Genomic DNA, 16341 nt, shown 5'->3' on the forward strand with positions numbered 1-16341 from the left:
GTATGCATGGTGAAAGCAAGTCTAACGAAGCTTCCATTGCTCTGTGCCTCTTTCTTTAGTCTCTTCGCATTTGGAAATAACAGGAAATGTGTTTAGGGGTGGGGATGAGAGAGAAGGGTGGAGGAATTTGCATTGTTACACAATGAGGCTATCAGTGAGAATCACTGTTCCTATGGGGCACATCTTGGTGACCTTTCTCCATTACCCTCGCTCAGTCATGTGTTGGATCACCAAAGGAGGGGACAGGTCTGAGAAAGGGAGTTCCCCCTTGCCCTTTCCTTAAAGCTCATGGAGTCATCCAAGTGAATCAAAATATCTCCTGCCCTGTGAGATGCACAGTGGTCATAGACCCAGGGAGGCCTGGCAGACTTCAGTAGGCTCCTCCGTGTTCCCTGGTGTGGACTCTGGCCTCCCTCCACTCAATCATTTATTTGCTGCACAGACATCTTGTTACCACTGCAAGGGCCCTCTTTCCAGTACTTGAATCCCAGTGATGTCCCAGAGTTTCTCAGAAAAGACAAATGTGGCTAACTATAATTAGGAAAATTTTAGTATCCTTGATACATCAATAAATTATATGAGACATAGGCAATGTGGCTGCATCGATTTTTTCTCAGCGGTATTCCTTTTTGAAGGCATCATATAATCCAAAAGAATCACCTTCTCCAAGCTGCACAATCTTCTGATATCAACACCTTCCCAACTCTGTATCCATCTTATTTGAAAGGAGAGTCAAGAAAAACTTCACTAAGCAAGATGCTGTGACCTTTGGCCTCTGTCTCGGGCTGCCCTTACCCGTCTTTTCCTTTCTCATAGAAACTTGGATTTTTCAGAATCCTTCCATAAGCACTGAAGAATCTAAGTTGTACCAGATATTTTGACCTTTGAAACTATACCCCAGGTTTAAATATATAGAGATCCAACAACCAGTGTTTAGAATAGGAGCTCTTTTAATATTTGGGGTAGAAAAATTCTTAGTTCTGTGGGACTCTCCTACACATTACATTGGTTAATTATAACATCTTAGTCTGCTCAGTCTGCTCTAAATGAAGTCATTCACTTGGATGGCTTAAATAACAAACATTTATTTCTCACAGTTCCGGAGGCTCAAAGGCCCAAGATCAAGTTGCCGGGGGTCCCATGAGAGCCCTCTTCCTGGCTTGTAGACAGCCATCTTCTTGTGTCCATATGGTGGTGAAAGGAAGCTCTTGGTCTATTCCTCTTCTTAGAAGGACACTAATTCCATCATGTGGGCACCACCCTTATGCCCTCATCTAAACTTAATTCTATCCCAAATGCTATTGTTTGGGGGGATTTGGGCTTCAACCTACACAAACATTCAGTCCAAGGCAACATCCCTGGTCTGAACCCACTAAAAGCCATTAGTGACATCCATTACAATAAACTGAAACACTAACCTACATTTCCTAATGCTCTCAGCAGAGAACCACTAAATGAAAACCAACTTACAAACAATCCAAAACATTTTAAGACAATGGGAGAGGTTGTTTATTATGTGAGAAAACACATCCTGGAAAGCGACACCATTGCAATCATGACACTTGACACCACATCCTTGTACTAGAAGCCTGGAATGCACCCTTAATTCTGAGTTATGCCACCAGTTCTTATCTTAGGCACCAGGCCAAATACTAGCAGCTCAAAACATAAGATGTGGTTCCTGTTCTCAAGGAGTTCACAGTCCAATGGAAGAGAAATACTAATAAGTCAGTCCAATAAGTAATGTATTCTCAACAATGAGACTATTTGAGAAGGGCAAAGGGAGTGTAACAGGAGTGGGGAGTGAAGGCAGACACCCCAAAGCAGTAAAGAAACCATCTGAGAGGCTGTACACATGGTGTGAAGTATCTGGCATACGGAGCAATTCTGCCTCTGTTTAAAGTCCCTCTCTGCCCCTGGTCAGCTGTGTGAAACTGGGTAAATTTTGCGTCTCTCCAGGACTCAGTGTCTTCATCTGTCAAATGCAGATACTGAAAGTAGCTATCTCACAGGGTGATGCTGAGGCGCAAACAAGTGAAAGCATACCTCAAAGGGACTGGTGCTTAATCAATACTTATCATGATGATTTGGGGACTTGAAGGATGAACATGAGCTTGGTAGGCATACAGGCATCAGAGAACAACTGAAAGAAATGCCACTCGTGAAGAACCTTCCCTGTGCACTGATTTCTAATTCTGGCTGCCCCCACTTACAAGATGTGTTCTTGAGTAAAACCTTAAGTCTATGAGCCTCGGTTTCATTGTCTGTAAAATGAAGATTATACCACCTAACGCAAATAGAAATAATGGTGCTGTGCAAACTCTGAAGTCTCTATAAATATAAGAGTGGTTACTGCCCAAAACACAGGAAGCCACTAAGATAAAAAAATAATAATAAGAGGACATGGACATTGTTCCCTTTTGATACAGGCAATTTACTTTACTTCTCTGAGCCTCAATTTTCTTATCTGAAAAATGAGATTATAATGTCCATTTCATAGGGTATCTTGTGAGGATACAAGGAGGTTGTTTATACAGAGTTGCTCCAGCCTGACCCATAGTAGATGCAGTAAATATTCATTTCCTTCTTTCTTTTCCTTCTTTTCCTCCAAACTTTAAGAAATTTCTTGAATTAAATTCATGAAGCGTTTATGCCTGGAGGGCATTATCTCCTTGTTCCCAGGCTGCCAGTGGAAGCTGCTCCTCAGCTAGGTCAGAGGGGACATAGGGAGGGGCCACAGGAGCAGGCTGTCCAGGCTCCACAAACATGCTTTGCTCCTGGCAATGTCTGTTGAAAGTTGACAGGAGACTGCACAATGGTGTCCCCAAGATCAGTCTCAGGTGACTCTCCCACGGGGAAGTGTCACAGAGGGCTCCCATAACTGGCAGCTGCAATTGATTCCAAATAAGTCTGTCTTCCACAGAAGTGCAAGTAGCTCACAAGAGAAATAGAAATGAGATCAAATGACTTCCAGTGCACTTGGGAAGGAAGCCAGAGCATGTGACATTCTGAGCCATGTGGGCTCATAAAACATGCCTCTATCCCTGCCTGTGTGCCATGTACCCAGGGAAAGCACAGGGGCGTAGAGGAAGGCAAATACCCAGGATTGGGGCTAGTTAGGCTGAGGCCGCCCTCTGGCTTGACCTGTGGCTTCTCATGTCCCCAGGGGGACTGGATTAGGGTGCAAAAGGTATTTTTCTGCTCTGAGAAGCTCGGGGGGCAGAAATGAGACAGTAGTGAAAAGAGTCCCTTTAGACTCTGCCACTAATTTTGTGCCCTTGAGTGATCTGCGCTCCTGAGTTTTCTCCATCACAGACCAAGAGGTTGTGATGAGATGTTTTATGGTCCCTTTAGCTCTTCTTTACTTAGGATTCTGTGATGCTTAGTCTCTGTGTCCCTTACGCTCACAAGGAAAAGGGATCTCTTGGATGGGCAAATATTTTGATTAAAAGTTACGATCAGACCCTAGCCGGTTTTGCTCAGTGGTTAGAGCATCAGCCTGGGGGCTGAAGGGTTCGATTCTGGCCAAGAGCTCATACTTCGGTTGCAGGCTCGATCTCCCTCACATTGATGTCTCTCTCCCTCACTCCTTTCCACTCTCCCTGAAAAGCAATGGAAAAAATATCCTTGGGTGAAGATTAAAAAAAAAAGTCATTATCAGTAGCACGAATAGCTCATTGACAAATTTTAAAGAGTTAGATGGCAGTTAAATCTATCCTAAAAGACAGTGAGTCTACTTTGGATCCAGGTGCTGAGATTTGGAAGGTCTTGCATGGTGTCTGAGACCTCCATTGAAAACATGGCATCTGAGAGTCCTGAAGGGAAAAAAGGCCTGGGTGGAGCCCCCTGCTCCGTTCTTCCCAAGCCATGCAAATCCCAGCAAGTTGTTCAACCTCCGTGAGGCTGAACTTCTCATCTGTCATACGGGAGTAATAACGGCACCTCCTGCAATGACTGGAGGTTTACATGAGAGAAGAGTATTCTAAGCACAGAGCATCGTGTTCTAAAACTGAATTCATCTTCTCCTCCAATTTTTATCTTTTTTTTGTTTTCCATTTAGGTAAATGGCCTCACCGTCAAAACCAAAAACCTCAGACTCCTTGTTCTTTCTTAGTCTTTCCCTCTTCTCCAATACCAAATCATCAAGGCCTGTTTATTTGACCTTCTGAAGACCTCTTTATCTCTATACTCTCCAGGCCAGCCCATTCCATACCTGTCTCTCTCTCTCTCTCTTCTAACTTACTAAAACTTCCTAACTTACTTTCCACGTCTAATCTTATCCTTCAGGGGAAAGCTACAGTGATCTCTTGAAAATGCATATAGTAATGTGCATTGCTCATGCTGAGAATTTACCAACGGCCACCCATCAATGGCTCCTACAGTAAAACCCAGGTTTTCAAGATTACCTTTGTACCTGCCCCAGCCCGACCTCTGCCTCTCATATTTTTCTTTTGAGTCATTTTCTGCCACCTTTTCTGAGTTGAGGTCAGAGTTATGAGGTCAAATTTTTAAAGAAATATGGTGAAGGTAAGATGATTGGCAAGTGTTGGGTGACTATTGTAGGTGTATTTTACTCAAACCTTTCGGCTTTTTCATTCCTCTCCAAGCATTTCAAGCTGTGTCACAAGTCAAGTAACTGACAGAGGAAAGGTAAGTCTCCCCTCTCTCTGTCCCTGTCTCTCTCTCTCCATTTTATATGCATTTATAGGAGGCAATATATTATTATGTTTAAACATTTCTTCCCTCCCATTTCCTTGTCTTCACCTCCTTCATTCTTTCTTTCCACCAGCAATGACTGAAGAATAACTATAGGGCAGGCTTTCTAATTTCAAGCTTCATCTTTTCTTGGCTATACCAGCTCCTGATTAATCCTGTTAGAAATGTGCTGGAAATGTGGAATGGCTCACGCAGCAAGAAAGATCCAAGCCAAGATTTACAGGAGCAGTGTCTGAGATTTTCTAAAGAAATTCATAACAAACAACAGGATAAAAATCACTTGAAAACAAAAGTCACAGGTGACCTTAGTGTGATGCATGAAGTGAAAGACTGCAGTATTTCTCCATCTTTCCTTATATGTAAATCTCTCTCTCTCTTTCCATGACAATATGCACTTAGATAATTTTATGCTTGAGTCTAGTCATTTTAAAAGCAGTATTTCAGCCCAGCCAGGTGTGGCTCAGCAGTTGAGCATCCACCTAGGATCCAGGAGATTGCAGTTTTGATTCCCGGTCAGGGCACATGCCGGGTTGTGGGCTCGATCCCCAGCAGGGGGCCTGCAGGAGGCAGCCGATCAATGACTTTCTTATCGTTGATGTTTCTCTCTCTCTCTCCCTCTCCCTCTCCCTTCCTCTCTCTGAAATCAATAAAGATATATTTTAAAATAAATAAATAAAAATTAAAAAATAAAAGTATTTCACATGTAAAATATCTGAGAAAGCAGGAAATTAGGAAGCCCCCCCCCCATACATATGCCACTCTAGATTATTTGCTGGTTAATTTTATCTATTTCTAGTTGAAGATACTCTCTGATTAAAGCCAGTTCTTTTATATATATAAAAGGAATATTATACACACATACACACATATAAAGCATAGCATCAGTATACAAACAAAACAGGACTGAAAATAATACATGTTTGCTGATGACAGAGGTGAAATAATGAGGGCTCTTACTGGAGTACATGTTTTTATCACTATGAAACATTTTTAGGAAAGGGAAGGCCTGCTTTCTCATTGTGTAGAGCAAGGCTTGGCAAAAGTTTTCTGTAAAAGGCCAGATGATAAATATTTTAAAATTTGCAGGCCATACAATCTGTCTCAACTATTCAACTCTGCCATTGCAGTACAAAACCAGTCATAGAAGATTTGTAAATAAATGGGCTTGGCTGTGTTCCAATAAAACTTTATTTCTAAAACCAGGCTGTGGGCTGGATTTTTCCCATGGGCCATGGTTTGCTGATCCCCAATAGGTTAGCTGAACCCTGGTATAGAAGGTAAATACTTATTTAAATGATGATTGCTTGCAATATACACCTCTGCTGGCTATTTGCTGTTTTCCAGATCCACTTGCTACCCTTCTTCACCCTGCTTTCTGTAGGGAAGACTGACCTCTCTGGATCCATCACTGGACAACCTTATTCCCTGGCTTCTGTTTGAGTCTGGACAATAGAAAGCACTGTTAGAAAACTGGAAGGCAGGAGCAGAGTAACAACAAGGTATGTGGTCTCCTGGCTTTCACCTTGCTGGGTTAGCAAATGTTTGCTGTGTCCCTCTACCAAAGGTCAAAGCTCTGGTTCTGGTGGCTTCTTATAACTACAGCGAGGCTCTCAGGGTTCTACATAGCACTCCCACCTCTTGTCCCTTCATGCTTCAGGATGCTAACAGCTCCCTGCTGCTGCTAGCCCCTGAATATTCCCCCTTGGTTTCCTTCAAACCAAAGTAATTCCCAGTCCCCCTTCAGTAAATAATTCCTTTAATAAATTGCCTTCAACTGTTCCATTGAAATGTGTCATGAGTTTCCTGTCAGGAACTCTGACTTAGTTAATTTTTTTCTTCAAATAACTTTAAAACTTTGTCATGTCAAGATGCTATTGTATATATTGCACAGAGGTCAGTTATTGTTAAACAAAGCAAAACAAAACATTACTTTAGTTCACATGGCATCAAAACAAGGCGCCTGCCCTGGTCACGAGGTTCTATCTTCTTTATTTGCTAATGTTAACATCCTTCAAAAGCTGTCTCCTACACACCTCCATCCTGCCACATGTAATTTAAAAATAAAAGCAATGTTAAAACATTAAACAAGTAGAAGGGGAAAAATCAATGTTTTGGTGTTTTTCCTAAAACAGCTACTTTTATGTTTTAAAAATTTACAAACCATTTTGAAATAAAATCATTGCTCTTCTCCTTATTTATTGGTATCCTAAGCATGTACCTGATCTGTCCGTTGGGAAATCCAGCATTGTCCTGTAGCATAAAGGCCAAACTCCTCACCATGGAATTAAGAATTCATGAGTAGGCTGGGGCAGCTCAGCTGGCTGAGCATCATTCCATGTACCAAGAGGTCATCAGTTCAATTCCCAGTCAAAACACATGCCCAGGTTGTGGGCTCAATCCTTAGTAGGGGGCGTGTGCAGGAGGCAGCCGATTGATGTTTCTATTTCTCTCTCCCTCTCCCCTCCTCTGTCAAATCAATAAAACCATATTTTAAAAAATAAAAAAAGAATTCACAGTGACCTGGTTTCTTCCTACCTCTCCAGCATTGTCCGCTGCCATCGTGGCCTTCCATTCTTTGTGCTTCAGGCATCTATGGTCATGCGGACTCTGCAATGTCAACTAAAGTCTTTGTGAATGGGGAGCCCTGGAGTTGTGCAGTGTCAGGTGACTCTATTTCAGCCATGCTTAATTGTATTGTATCCATTCCTAGCCCTGTCCCCTACACACACACACACACACGCACACACACACAAGTGCAAGTTCAAGTCTGTGATTTTGTTCATACTTTTACATTATATGGAATGCTCCCCCTCTCCCCACTCCAGCATTCAGGTCCTGTTCGCCAGGTTAATTCCTGCTATTCTTTGAGCCTCAGCTCAGAATCCTTTCCTGCAGGCAGCCTCTCCTGAATGGCTCACTCCTTGACTCATGCCTCCTATAGGCTTCCAGCAGCATATTTCACACTGGTCTTCTGATGCTCCCATTTATCACTAGACTAGGCGAGTCTTAAGGGCAAAGATCTTTTTTCTTTTTCATCTTCTGTCTCTTTGGCTTGATGAACTTAATTATTTCGAGTTCTTTATATCAGAGCCTTCTGAAAGCTATAACACAAGAAGCTAAAGTCATTCCTCAAAAATGTATGAAGCTGTCAGAAAACCCTTCGCATTCTTTCATTTTCCATTCTCAGCACAGGTGGTTCAATCCCAGTCCCTAAATGCTCACATACTAGGTTTTCCCAGAGCTCTTTCTAACATAAAATCTCTTCTTGGATTTTGCCATGCTTAGGTTGAGCTGGCTCAAGACTTAACTCTGCTCATTAAAATTCCTTCCTTCTTTGTCGCAAACTCTTCAACCCAGCTCTCTGGCAGTTGATTTGATGAATCAACATTTCCAAGAGGGTGTAGCAAATCATTTAAGGTAGTATTTTAATCTTTATAATTATTTTTATAACCTATAGGTATAATTTATTTTTATAACCTACATAACTAGCACATCAAATCAGTAATTTCATAGTTATTGTTAGGAGGAGGCAAAAATAAGGGGAAAATTAGGTAGTTTAATTAAACAAATATTGAGTAAAAATACTGATAACACATAAATGTGGTGAAAATCAAGAAGAGGAATCTTTGATTATGATGGTCAGTTTTTTGTTGTTTTTAAAAAATTTTTTTTTTTTCTCTCACCTGAGGATGTTTTTTCCATTGCTTTTCAGAGAGAGCAGAACAGAGAGGGAGAGAGAGAGAGAAACATCGATGTGAGAGAGACACATCTGTTAGTTGCCTCCCACTCATGCACCGACCAGGGCCGGGGATCGAGCCTGCAACCGAGGTATGTGCCCTTGGCTAGAATTGAACCTGGGACACTTCGGTTCACAGGCCGACGCTCTAACCACTGAGCCAAACCGGCCAGGGCTACGATGGTCAGTTTTAAATGCCAGTTTCATTTGGCCACTGTATCCAGTTCTTCAATCAAATGTTAACCCAGGTGTCACTATGAAGGTATTTTTGTAGGTATAATTAATATCTACAATCAGCTGACTTTAAGGAAGAGATTATCCTCTATAATTTGGTTGGGCCTGATTCAACTAGTTGAAAGGCTTTAACAGCAGAAGTGAGGCATCTCTGACAGGGAAGAAATTCTGCCTGCAGATTACAGTGTTAGCTCCTGCCCAAGAGTTCCAGCTGACTGTGCCATGATGGCCTGCCACGCGGATTCCAAATATGTGTAGTCAGCACCTACAATTGCCAACTGTGTGATGATAAATGATAGACAGATACTTAGATAGATGATAGATGATAGATAGATAGATAGATAGATAGATAGATAGATAGATAGATAGATAGATAGATGATAGATAGATAGATGATAGATGGATGGATGATAGATATCTTACTGGTTCTGTTTCTCTGGTAGAACACAGAATAACATCTCAAATGACTGAAGTTTTGCTTGAGTTTTTATTGCCTGAGATAACTTCATATTAACTCTGACCTTCTGGAAACAATGCTTAAAATCAGCACTTGCCTTTGATGTTTAGTATTGTTTATAAACAAAATTTGAGATATTGGTATTTACACCTTGATAAGACACCTTTGCTCCATTCTGCTTCCACCTTCTCTATTTGCATTAGCTTGTGGACCTGCTGTCCCTGCCAAGTATGTCAGCTGGGCAGGAAGAGTCATATATTTCAGCTGACATATATAACCTGACTCAGTAAAACAGGGCTGGTACTTGATACTAATGGGAGCTGTCAAAATAGAGGGGCTTCTTAGAATCCTGAGATCTTAGAATAGTGAGACTCCACAAAACCCTTGCATCAAAATAATCTGGAGGATTTTTTTATTTAAAAATAGGATTTTCTAGACCCCCATCTCCATTCTACTGTCTCAGAATGTCTTACAGAGGGCCACAGGGCCTTCATTTGGACAAGCTCATAGCATGATACTTGTATGTACTAATGTTTATAAACTATCACCTAAGGAGTTCGCTAGAGGACATGCAGAATGGTTGTAGCTTTATATTTTTTTCAGTTTTTGAATTCTGTAAAAGATTGTATTTGAGAAATCTCTATTGCAGCTATAAGAACCCAAAAGTTTTGAACCCACTGAACTAGGTTGAATTACTGACCCCAGTTCTCTCCCTGTACTGCACCTTGCCATGGCCTCTTCGTGGGTGGCCTATATTTCAACCCTCCTTGGCTTTGGGGTTGGTCATGTGACTTGTTTTAGCCAATGGCAGATGAGGGCAGAGTGACCTGCAGACTTTCAGTGTAAAGAATTATTATGGTGATAGCGAAATGATACATAGTCTAATTCCCTAATTTTACAGATTGGAAATTGAGGATGTAAGAAACAAAGTGACTATCCTAAGGAGCTTTAACCCAAAGAAGTAACTGAAAATGGTAGGATTGTCACAGCAGGCCAGAAGATGGACAAATTGAGAAAAAAGGTGTCCAGGACTCTTCTTTCCATCTCCCAAAGTAGAACAGCCAGCATCCTCAGGTCGAGGTGCCTTTGGCATAGTAGCATTGGTCTCCTCCAGAAAACTCCACATATCATGCTCAGCCAAGAAAACAAATGAAGTTCAATGGGACCACTTCATACTCTTCAAGGTGGGGACTTGGTGTCTTTCTACCTCCTCTGCTGACCTCAGCTCAGCGACTCTCAAACAATCATGCACCGCCTATTGGCGTGAAAACAAATGCCGCGAAATGCTATCGTCTTGATCATGACAATTTCTTTTTAACACCTGCTATTAAGATGTATGTATCCACAAGCCTTTATTGAATACTTCAATAAAGCATCTTACCTATTGGACAACTGCCTATAGTAGCTAATTTAACAAGGGGGAAATAAGAGTGGAACTGTTTATTATATTAGAGTCCCTTTAGTCCTCAGACTTGAAATTGCTCTCTATAACTCAAGAGTGTCCACACTGGGTGATTGAAGCACAATATGCTATAGAAGAAACTACTAAAGGAAACTACATACTTATGATAACCTAAAGGACATCTGTTTAATGCCTGCACATGTCAGAGCCTAGTGCTTCCAGTTACCACAGTCTTTCTTAGAAACTGTTTTGCCAAATATCTTGAATTCAGGCCTCAGCATTCTGCCCATTCACGGCCACATGGTAGGCTCAGTGCTAAAGGGGCATTAACATTGCAGGTCGTTGCACAAGGCTCAGACTACTCAATGTTAAAAAGGAAAAAGAAAAGATAAACATGGTTCTAGGCACATTCCGTGCCTCATCTCCATGGGCCAGTTCCTGTTATCCATCAAGTAGGTTTTAAAATAGTCCACGTTCTTCAGTCCTGCAAAGCCAACAGTGCTGGAAAGTTGGCAGGTACACTTGTTTAAACAAAGCTCCCAAGTTTTCTGCTGGCAGGTGTTTCCAGAGTTCTTGGAGCACAATTCTTTGGATAGGAGGTTTGCCAATATACATAGCAACAGCGGGGGGAAAGAGTGTTTGCCCTTGCCACAGTGGAGACACCAAAATGCCTCAGATGCAAAGCTGGATATTCGGAGCAGGGGCTTAATTTGGCTCTAGGTCAAAGCATAAACAATAATACAATCCCACATCTCTCATCCAGAACTCTGATGGGCTTCAGAGTGGGATAGGACCACTTATCAAGTCAGCAATCTGGGCTCCCCAGCCATCTCTGTACAATTGAGCCCAACAAGTTTGATTTTCTCTTTTTTGTTAATTCCCCCACACTCCTGAAGGTGCCATTATTAAGTGTTCAGCTAATTCAGCTTGAAACTGAGGCAGGGGTGGTGGGTTTGAAATGTAATATGATGAAGGCAGAGCAGGTAAGAGTTTATTCTTCCCCCATTCGCCCTTAGGCATCAATTTTAGTTACTCTTAAATCCAGCTTTTCAAAATTGAAACCTGGGACTGCTTTAAAAGCACATGACTAGCTTTATAATCCATTCCTTGGCAGTTGGGCTAATTCACATTTGCTGTTGTTAGATTCCTTAGCCGTTTAATTAAACTCAACATAGGTGCTGGAAGTTCACAAGAGAGAAGTAATCCCTTGTCTCTCACCCTGAGCTGAATGAAAATAAATAGAATTTCTTTTTAGAGCAAGACCAAAGTCTCACAAGGAGAAACATAAGCATGGGAGGGAAAGGTTTGGGGCAAAAGTTTTTAAAACTCAAAGGAAGTCCAAATATTTCTGGCTTAGAAAGTACTTACTGGTCATTAAATTATAACCCCGTGAAAATTAAGAGTTTCAAATCCTGCCTAAAAAATTTAGAATATTAGTCATTATTAAGAGTTATTTTAAGCCATTTCTTCTTTAGCTACTTGCTAGTGGTGAATGTGTATTGGGTTTAAGTTCTTTCAGTCTTATATTAATTGGCCTTATCTGGGGTTCACTTGATGCCTCTGTGTTACCCCTTGTTTCCATCTCCTTCATTTTATCTTGTCATTTCATTTCTTTGGAAGGTTCTTTACAAATTTCAAAACAAAGATACCCTTTATTGATGTTTTGGGTTTAGAATGGGTCTTTTCAGAAGAGTGGGTCTTTTCATGGATATAGCTGAGGCTCTTATCTCATAAAATCCATCAGTTTCAAAAAAAGAACTGGACATTTCATTTCAGGGGGAAACCGATTTTTCCCTCATGTTAACTGTAGCTACAAAAAGAAACCACATTGGTCATACCCTGAGTGTTTCACCTCAAGAGGATGTTTGAAGGAATAACACTGGTTGAAAATACAGACTTTGCTCAGACAGACCTGAGTTCAAATACCAACTTTGCCACCAACTCGTAGGGTGTTTTAAAATGAGGCTCTTAATTCAATACTAGTTGAATCCTGTCACTGCCTCTTTCTAGCTGTGAGACTTAGATCAGCTTATTAAACTTTCTGGGCTCTGCTTCCTCAAGGGAAAAATGGGCAATATGAGTGGATATGATGGACAGAATTAATAAGGAAACACATGTCAAGTGCAGATCCCAGAAAAGCAACTCGAGATGAGAATAGCCACAGACACTGGGAAAAGTGTATCTGGCTGCAACCTCAACATCACCTTATTTTCTGTTTCAACTTTCATTGTGTTTTATAACAAGCACTGGTTGTAGGAAAAGTGGAAAATATAGAAAAGTTTAAAAATGAGAATTGTCTAATCACTCATAGAACCATCTGCCAGAAATAATGATGATGGAGAGTTTGGTTAACTCCTTTCTGACTTAATCATGAAACATCCAGGTGACATTACATTGCTCCTCAAAGTCTTCCTTTCTACCTTGAAGGGATGTGCCTGCTCTTTCTCACCAAAGTGAGTGAAGAAGGCTATGGGAAAATTGATTTCTAGGAGATAAATCAGAAGGAAGGATCCTGAGAAGATCTCAGAGGAAATGAACTTTTCTCTTTGTTTTCACCAGTGAAGAAATGCTGTAAATTCCGGGCAGGAGATTGTTTTCTGCCAGATCATTTCTGGAAGAGGCAATAGTGCTAAGTCAGAGTTTCTCCCAGAAAGATACCAGGCCCTGGAGGAACGCTGCTGGGTGTTTCGGTAAGTGTGATGAATCAATATGGTGTTTGCAGTTCACTCCCAATGACTAAATTGGAGAGGATTGATAAAGCAATAACGTTTTTAATAAGTTGCCTCCCTTTCCCTTGACTAATGAAAAATTTGTGAACACTTTTTGCTGTCCCTGTGGTCTTCATTAGAAAAATACATGAACAATTTTAAAAGTTTCTTCTAAAACTTACTTGTTAACAATCTTTATATGTCATATTTAACATATTGCTGCATTATATTTGTCATATTAATGGCATAGCTACCATTGTCCGGTGCTGTGTTTGTGCAGACATCCTGCAAATCCAGTTTTAAAATTAACAAAACTGAAGCTTGGAGAGATTACATAAATTGCTCAAGGACACAGAGTTAGTGAGTGGTAGAAGTGGAGTTTAAACACAGGTCTACCACAGTCCCCAAATCATGTTCTATTCGCTACAACCTGTTATGCCTTGGTGTGTGTGTGCAAACACAGGCCCATATACACTTCATGCCACTCACCAGAAAACAAAGCAACTGTTTATAAAGGAAGATATGACTAATTATGGAAATATTTTATGGATGAATATGCTTTGCATGGGGTTTATTTGGAATAAAACACTACAGCCTTAGATTTATAATTCTTTGGGGAACTTCACTAGTATCTGTGTGGCAGTTAATCATTTTAATGCATTAATAAAATCCATTGATGGTCCAGAGCTTTTTACATTTACATGAATATTATATTTGCATAACCCAGAAAAAGAAAGAAAAAAACACCAGTGAGTTCTTAATAGGCTTTGAGGTGATTCCTACAGGACATGCACTCTTGTGTTCTTTGGAGATGACCACAGTTAAAACTTCCACCTACCGGAGGGTGAGCACAGGGCCTAGCTGGAAAGAGAGGGGGATTGGGGTTATCATGAAAAGATGACTTAAAATTATGTGCCGTGACTAAAAGCTAAGTCTTTCCTTTGTTTCTATAATTCATACAGTCTTCAATCCCTTAAAAAACGTAATAAATGTCAAAAAGGAACTTCTAGAACCACATGAAGTTTGTTTCCTCTTATCCTTTCTCCAATGAAATTCTACCAGCTTGGGATTGGGAAGAAGCCCTGTGAATCTGGGGAGGGAGGCAGAGGGGAGCTGATGTTTATCAAGCACCCACTACGGGCTGGGCACTCGCTAGGCGTTTCATGCAGCGAGTCTCTTCCCAACGCCCTGCAGAGAACATATTATCACCCCCGTCTTCCAGGTAAGAAACTGAGGCTCAGACAAACTAAATAACTTGCCTAATTTTACCCATCTATTAAGTATCAGAAGTAGGATACCAGACCAATTCCAAAGCCTTTCCACTGCATTAGGAAAGAAGAATTAGGTTCTGAACTTAACTTCCTCCATTTCACAGCTGTGGTCAGATTTGTTAATATCTGAGGTGTGAATATGTATCCCATTCTTTGGGTAAGCATAATCATTTACAATTCTGAATTCCAGATAAACCCCCAAAACGTATTTTGGCCCACACCCTGGAGTAAAAGAAGGCCCACACAGTAATACTCAAACCACATAGCTCTGATTTTGTGAGACACCGAACCCACCTTACATTTCTTCCATAGAGTTTTGCTCATGTTTAGAGTGTGATACACACACTCTGAATCTTTTTATGACATTAGGTATCTGCCACTTTCTCTTTTGCTGCATCTCACTGTGATGGTATCTTTAGCTCTTTATAATATAAGGAAGGCTGCCTGTCTCCAGTAGTCACTAAATAGGTCCTCATTCCTGCTGATGTCACCAAACCACCAACTCCCAGCACCACCAGTGCCATACTCTGTCCCTGCCCAAACTGCCAATACTACTGTTGCTGACATACTGAGATCCCAAAGCCAGTGAAGTAATTAGTGGGGGGTTGGGGGGGAATGGGAAAAAAACAAAACAAAAAACCTAACTTTGTTTAGTTGTTCATATTGCATGTCCATGGGGCCTGGGCTAGAGAACCATCAGGGTGACAGGCCCTGGGGATAGTCAAGATCCACAGCCCTCCTCAACACCAACCCACCACTCTTGAACCAATTTGTCTATGATTGCTTTGTCTTTCCTTAGGAAGTGAATTTTTTATTGATTGATAGAGAGAGAGATTGAGAGAGAGAGAAACATCGACTTGTTGTTTCACTTATTTATGCATTCATTGGCATATCTCGAGGATGCTCTAACCAACTGAGCTACCTGGCCAGGGCCGAGTGTGATCTTTCTTTCTTTCTTTCTTTTTTTTTTTTTTTTTAATATATTTTTATTGATTTCAGAGAGAGGAAGGGAGAGAGGGAGAGAGAGAGAGAAACATCAATGATGAGAGTCATTGATCAGCTGCCTCCTGCACACCCTCTGCTGGGGATCGAGCCTGCAACCCGGGCATGCGCCCTGACTGGGAACCGAACTGTGACCTCCTGGATCATAGGTTGATGCTCAACCGCTGAGCCACCCCGGCCGGGCCAGATGTGATCTTTCTTAAGAGGCATCACATTCCTTTTTGGAAAGACTGGCTCCAGATTCACAAGAGGTAAAGATAACCTGTTTGGGAGCCCTGCTGTGTGCTCCTGAGGGGAGAGGAGCCAGCGGGAGGTGAGCGAAGGCTGGCTGACTGCAGGCAGCGGGCTGGTGGGATTGGGCAGGACAGGCATTTTTGACCCAGGGAGTCGGAAGGCAGCTGAGCACTAACCTTTCTTGCCAATAACATTATAATAATTCCCTTTAGAAATTAAATGAGTATCCATTTTCTTTTTCTTGGTAATAACACAGAACTTTAAAAACAGCAGCTCCATAGCATAGAGGTTTCCTTGTGAATTTATTAGAATGAGGGAAAGAGGACAGGAGTTTAGCTAATGAGAAGGGTAGGGTTGGAAGCAATGTTGGAGCTTCAAATAAGTTATGTAAAAATAACTCTTGGGGTAGATCCAGTTTCTGTGGGGCCTGAAATTTATATAACACGGGGGACACTTTTTAAGAAAAGTAATGAAAAAAAAATTTACGTGATTTTTTCGAACACATGACTACAGGAACACAGTGCCATTTGGGAGGGGCTGTGAAAACGAAGGGCTCTGAAAGCTAAGCCTCATTAGCATCG

The 16341-nt window shown here is 41.3% G+C and overlaps 1 protein-coding gene across 4 annotated transcripts in view; it reads right to left on the reverse strand.

Moving 5' to 3' along the window:
* Nucleotides 1-16341, reverse strand: part of LOC308567671 (uncharacterized protein) — a 275010-nt gene that overhangs the window by 227117 nt on the left and 31552 nt on the right. The window lies entirely within an intron of this gene.

The sequence above is a fragment of the Miniopterus schreibersii genome (genome assembly GCF_964146895.1).
Source record: "Miniopterus schreibersii genome assembly, chromosome: 15".
Classification (NCBI taxonomy): Eukaryota; Metazoa; Chordata; class Mammalia; order Chiroptera; family Miniopteridae; genus Miniopterus; species Miniopterus schreibersii.